The sequence below is a fragment of the Ylistrum balloti genome, unplaced genomic scaffold (assembly GCF_031769215.1).
Source record: "Ylistrum balloti isolate Yb309-2 unplaced genomic scaffold, AGI_CSIRO_Ybal_v1 Utg371608, whole genome shotgun sequence".
In the NCBI taxonomy this organism is placed as follows: Eukaryota; Metazoa; Mollusca; class Bivalvia; order Pectinida; family Pectinidae; genus Ylistrum; species Ylistrum balloti.
The window spans coordinates 23,963-31,057 of record NW_026782825.1 but is presented as its reverse complement, the minus strand read 5'-3'; the positions used below and the strand labels follow the sequence as shown (position 1 = coordinate 31,057).

General features: G+C 34.4%; 1 long non-coding RNA gene across 1 annotated transcript; it reads left to right on the top strand.

Moving 5' to 3' along the window:
* The first annotated feature begins 223 nt into the window (after nucleotides 1-223).
* Nucleotides 224-3,268, top strand: LOC132563152 (uncharacterized). Its single transcript, XR_009554791.1, has 2 exons — nucleotides 224-410; nucleotides 2,783-3,268. It is a non-coding gene; the product is annotated as an uncharacterized LOC132563152 (long non-coding RNA).
* Nucleotides 3,269-7,095: the final 3,827 nt, after the last annotated feature.

Below are 7,095 nucleotides of genomic sequence, written 5' to 3'. Positions count from 1 at the left end.
TTACTTGTGTGCAACCTTAATATTCGATTCACTACGAGATTTTTTTATCCCTGCGCAAAAATATAGTTCCTTATACTCTTCTCATAAATGATTCTATGATAGAGTACTAATACATTTTCATGGTATTTTGAAATCATATTATAAATGATGATTGCTTAATAGTTGCTCAAAATTACAGATAAGCATGTAACATCGATACGGAAATGGTAGGTATTTCTACGCAGTGGTTTCCTGCACTTTAACAGGTCACCACCGAAACAACAGACATGACGAAGCTACTGAAGTTGTCATACAACGCGGTATTCTCGAGGGCTTCAACGTTTGCAGCCGTAACATGCCTTGCTGCAGTTGTATTCGAAACCTTCTGGAACAACGCGGCTAACAAACTGTTTGACCGCATAAACAAGGGGGTAAGTAACTGGGATGACATGACCCTCATTGCCCTTCACAGACCCACGTACCGGCATTATAACTACCGTTACGGAACAGGCTATCGTAGCTCATGATCAACATCAGATGTCGTGTTTACATGATTTTACGCCGTTGAAGTAACAAATTGACCCACTGCATATTAACTGAGCAAACTCTTACGTGTATGGTTTGAACTGGAAGATGTCCGTGCTGAAATAAAGCACATGTAGGTGTATCTGGAATAAAAACAACCCATGGAAAACCCAGTCCATTGCCCTATACAGTATACATCAGACAAGAACATAAGAAAGAGAACCGACAAAGTTATATTTTTTTTAATAGTTGTGATTGCAAACACAACATCACTTAAACATTTTGTAATAAAACAGGCTGTGACTGAAGTGATCTCCCTTTCTTTGATAGATGTAGACTTACCTGGCATATAGAGAGGCCCCCAGCAAACCGCTTCTTAATTCTGACAAATATTTGTTTTGTCTGTTCATATCGACTTCGTAATAAGGCATAAAATGCACAGATGTCGCATAACAGGAAGCGAATGTGTGAGATTTACTGCTAAATTAGCTTGAATCATATATATATAAAATACAAGGAAATGAAATTCCTGAGGAGCTTTCTGCAAAAATCTGAGGGAAAACACAATCTATTGTTCGAAGGTCACTGTTGCATTTGACAAGACTCATGTTGAAGGTGATTCATGTTTACTTTAAGATATATTAGAAAATCAAAAAACAAAATATCTTAAGAGCTTATCTGTAAAAATATGTGACATCACACAACAGAGCTCGGAAAAGTTAAAAATCAAATTCACTGCTTGATATTGTCGCACTTGATAGACCATCAAATATATTGAAGTCTTTTTATTCAATCAAAATTCAGATCAAATAACGTCATAAATTCTGAAGCATCCAAAACAAATCAGACAAAAGCGTTCTTTTTTTCGCAATCTCAAAGATAAATTCCATCACATTAAGGATCCTGCTTACAAAACCCTAGTTTGTCCAAAATTTATGGTACAATAGTCTTCTCCAGTCTGGGACTCCAACTGAACACCTGCCAAATCAACCAGATAGAATAATTCAAACATCAAGCTGCCAAATTTTTGTACAACAATCACAACACCAACTCCATCAAGGAGCTGATAGGCACAGCCTTAATTATTTCTCTGCAGACTTTGATTTAGAACTAAAATTACATTCTACTCGATAAAAAAGAACCTCATTGCATCATACATTCACTACCCAGAAAATCTTATTCTGGTCAATTCCCACACTCCATAAATCCACCATAATTCATATAGCTTTAAACATTTTAAAAATCCAGAGACTGCATAAGGACTCTTTTTACCCCAGAACTATCACACAATAGAAATGGCACCTTAAGCCTTTAACTTCTGCTGACACAGTTTACACCTTCAATTCCACTGACACAGTATCCTTTCTCTCACAAACTCTAACCACCTGGGAGGTTTTTTTTTATCTTTCATAACATGTAAAAGAAAAACGAGTAATGTTCATGTTGCTAAATCATGAACATTGAAGCCACACTCATTCACAGAGAAATACAGGTACAAATCAAGTTGTGTCAGCCAATACCAAGGATATAAGGTATGGTTGGGCGAAAGTGTCTCAGTACTTGGGCATGATCATTAATGCACTTACAGTATAACAGTCGTAATGTGTGCAATTAAGAGTCAGATTCAGACCCCTTCCCCAAGAACACACTGACAAGAGGTGATGTTTTATTTGGTTAGTTGTCTCCCCTCCAATGGACCACTAGCTTGTCAAATTTGTGAAATGTGTAGGTTCATTTTTGTTTCAGCACTAAATACCAGAGTTCATTGTCATAATAAAACAATCATTTGGATATCTATATCCTGTCCCTTTCAAGTATCAAATAAGATAGATTGTGAATATGTCTATGATATTGGCTATCAATAAAAAGAAATTTACAAATACTTAAAATTACTGCATTTTTTTGTTATTTTTCCTCTTTTATTCTCTCTTTTTTGTACATATGATATCGATGTGGGTAAGGTTCCATATAGGTGTTCTGCAAAATAAATACTAGGTAACATAACACTCATTGAAGAAGTCTGTTTTCTTTTAAACTCTTAAATGATTAACTCCAAACCGTATTTGTGTATCCCAGTCCCTAAAGCTAAGAAGATGTTTTTAGTTTAAGACTACATTGGGAAGGAATTTTCTATTTAAGATACTACAGTATTTTGATAAGTTATCATTGTAAAGAAGGTTAGACTAGGTGTTTTGTTTATTTTTAAAATGTTTCATGTGATTTAAAATTAGTAAAACAGCTTTGTGCTAATACTTGTTTCCTCTTTTCTCTTTCACAGAGACAATGGAAGGATATCAAACATTTATACAAGGATGATTAATCAACACATTTACATAGATAATTTGATGGAGTGAAAGTTGTGGTGTGTGATTGACAAATGAACCAACAAGCTGTGCCAACATCTGCACATCAAAGGAAGAAGAGTTATGGAACAAACATTTCTGACGTATAGTTCCAACTGTAACATCAACCATACCCAGAGAATTACCCTATATTTCTTGGCTGCAACCACAAAAAAACTTCACAAAGAGAATTCATGGATAAATTATTGGAACTCTTCAGAAGAAAGCTTGAAAAATGATTTATACTACATCAGTACTTTCTGAAACTAGACCTGTTTCAAAATATGAAATTTTACAGAGAGTGTTTTGATTTCTCTGAATACATCACAAGAACGATTTTCTTTGTTCACATACTACTAGATCTTGGTGAGTGATATATAAAGACACTAAATGTTTTAAATTAAAATATATTAAAAACTGTTCATTCTTTTAGTGTATTTGAATATTTGTGTAAAATGATGCAGGGTTGAGCCACAGATTATGCACCATCTGCTTTATAAATGTATCTGTTATTTACACCTTTACATATATTCTGTCGGTACCTTGTATAATCATAGAACTAGAAAACGGGTTTCCATTGGTAATGAAATACTGGATGATTCGATGGAATAGTAGCAGCACACATGTTTACATCAAGGCCACTTGATTTTTTGTTTGGACAGGAGTAGGTAGGAAGTCGCCTACAATACGACTTTTCTTTAGGTACTCTTCCAACAGTAAGACCAAGGCAACAAATTATCGTATTCATGTGCTTCAATCAGGTCAACAGAATGATAAATAAGAGTTGATATCTCCTTCAGCAATTACATACACCTTCCTGCAGTCTTGACATCTAGGTACTCAATCTCTATCAGAGTTGTCATTCCTGAACTGTCTACGTACTCTCAGCCAACCAGCATCGCCTCGACAACAGTTAGGCAACAAGCACTTGTTTATTTACAGAGAAACCTTGGCTATTAATTGATGAAATATAGACTGATATGTCTTGATAATCGATAGTAGGCACAGGAACTGTATTTCATCTTATTTTATGTCGTCATTACGTAGAATAATATAGCAGTGGACAGGATACGTGTGGTCTATAGAACAGCTGGCCACCATTTTGCTAACAGTCTTGTGTATGTGGTTTGACGAACAGACAGCACTGCCGTGTGTGTAACTGTTATGTAGGCTAATCCTTTCTGATTCTTCAGTGATGAAAGACAGATGATAGGAAGTCGAAGTCGAACCGACAGGTCTATCGCAGCTCGTCCTAAAACAAGGGAATAAGACTTTTGGGAATGACAAACAATGCTCATGGCAACCCAAAAGCTTCTTTAGGTCTATCCATTTGTAAATTCACCAATTCATTGCACTTTTGCATATTGGTTACACTGATCTGTTACACATTAAAGTTTCTTAAGCTTGTAAAATACACCCAAGTCTGTTCATGTGAACATTTCAAATTCTAAAACAAATGATGTATCAGTAAACTGGCAACCAACTGCCAAGAATGAGTTTCTACAATCATGTACATTAATTATCAGACAAGTAAAATTATTGTTATTATATTACAGATAAGAATGACTACTACAAGATAAACACAGACAAATAGAAATCATTAAATAAATTTGAATAAAAAAGGTGAGTTTTCTGCTGTTGAAATCATATAAATCAAGTTTGACAATCTTGGACTTCAGTCCCTAAAACTCTGCCTGTTTTAAATGTATTAAAAGAGATGGACCTTGATAACTTCTCTAAATACTGAACAACTTTAACTCTTGTTACTTATCTTTTAAAAATGGTGTGTTACACGAGATGTTTATAGTACTGATATAACACCAGGTACTTCTATAGAGTTTCTATATATTATCCCCAAAGTGTAGGTTGTTATTGAGCAATAAGAAACAGAAAGTTGTCATTTTAAAGGGCATTTTAGAATGTTTCTCACTTCTTGAATGAAATAATCTTCCACACGTTGGGTGTATAAACTGATGTAACCAAACATCAGAAAAGCCTGTTTTACATAATTCCTGTTTCACTTGGTGAACAAAATTAAGTTTACAATTAGTTTTATTTGAATTTGACCAGCTCCTCTAACAAGATCTCAAAATTCGATGAAAAGTACTCAGAACTTTAACCAGTAACTTATAATTGATATTTTACATGTTATTTGTAAAGGAAATTGTCCTAATTCCAAGTAAACCATAGTATTATTTATAGACTTGAACTCAAAGAACTTTCTTTAAAAGTACAAATGTACTTTATCAGTTTAGGTTGTAGGACTGGATCCCCAGATTTCACAAGCATAGTTAAGCAAACAAGTAATGTAAGTGTAGAATAATGACAACTTTGTTTCACTGTTTAACATAAAATTTCTTAATTTGCTGTCAAGAAAAAACAAGCCTTTCTGCCTTTGACCGCAATGTTATCTAATACTAAGGTAAAAAGACCATTATAGTAGAACACTAGACTAAGCTAGCAAAAGTTGTCCACAATTTCAATAGGCCTACCATTATATGTCCATTGCTCATTAGGAAAGACACATTTATCTTTCCTAAATATTATTCCTTCAGTTTTACCTACATTTACATTTGAATTCTAACGTTCAGCGTACAAAAACAAGTGATCAAACCTATTTTACAGATCGCTTTCGTCTTCAGAAAACAAGACCGTGTCGTCCGTATACAAAATTATAAAAAGGTTTAGCAACAGTAATTTGTAACTCTGACAATTTGAATTGATAAGTTCGGACTCCATATCATTGATAGACAATGAAAATAAAATCGGAGATTCCCCTTGTAATAATCCGGAGGTCGTATATGGGAGATAAAGTACCATTTAATTTTACACAAGATTTAACATTATCATATATAGATCTAATTACATTTAGCAGTTGACCTCTAATGCCTGACTTCCATAGTTTAAAACATAATTCATCATACAATATGCTGTCGAAAGCCTTTTGGTAGTCGACACAAACACAATACAGTCGTTTATTACTACTTTGTATAGTTTTAGTAATTAAGGTATTTAGAACAAAAATTGCTTCCTGTGTATTACTTCCGGGTCGCAAACCAAATTGAGCGTCAGAAATGATATTTTCTTTTTCGCTCCATGACAATAAACGTCTATTGAGGACGGACGTGAAAAGCTTTGCTAAGTGACTAATGATGGTAATATCTCTATGATTGTTAACATTGTCTTTGTCTCCTTTTTAATGAGTAGGTACCATAACACCTTAAGCCCAACACTTGGTGAAATATCCAACACTCAAAATGGCGTGAAATAGTTTTAACCATACAGGAATAAAAAGATCGCTATATTCAATGAGATACTCGTTTAACAACTATACCAGTTGACTTCCCTTGGATAGACTTTTTATAGCTGTAGATAACTCCTGGGTACTGAACTCATCGTCCAGTTCAGGGTGAAGACATTCATTATCTACAAACTCCTCCGAGCAAAATGATGTATCAGCTGGAGTATCAGCCAAAATAACTGGAAAAAATCATCAAGTGATAAGTCACTTGTATTTACAGGTTTACTCTTAGAACAATTATGGTAGAAAGATTTTGGATCATTACGTCTTAAAGTGTCCATATATTACCTTCTATTTGGAGATACTAACGCTTCGTTTTATATTCATACAATTTATAGCACTTTTTGGATACAGTCAAATATTCTCTATTACAAACATTTTCATTTGTTAAACTCAAACATTGCATACTCATACATTTCTTATAAACACTTACATTCGACGTTGAACCAAGATTTGTCTGGGGTTTTAATAACACGACGACGTAATTCATGACAAGAGCACTGACAGCTTGGAACTACCTTTTCCCTACAGTAAAACCGGTCAAACAAGGAATGAACATTGTTAATCAGACCTTCATGGCAGTTATGTATACTTTTACTAGAATCGCATAGTTCGTTTACAGAATCATTGAGCAGATAGCTGTTTTCAGTTACATATTCAGAAGACATCTCCTTGGTATCTCTACACCAAGAAACAGTTTCATAAGAGTTAACCAAGGTTCGAATCGTTGCAGACTGCACTATAATCTTATGTCCGTAAATGTCGAAAAATAGTGTGACGAGATGGTAAACACATTTTTTATACAAAAACAAAACACCAGAGTGTCATAGATGTATAATAAATAGAGACGAGGGGAGCTACGGACTCGTACATATATGATCAAGTGTTAAACAAAGCGTAGCCGAATTGACTACAGGACATTGTTACCATCTGATGTATTTTTGGTCT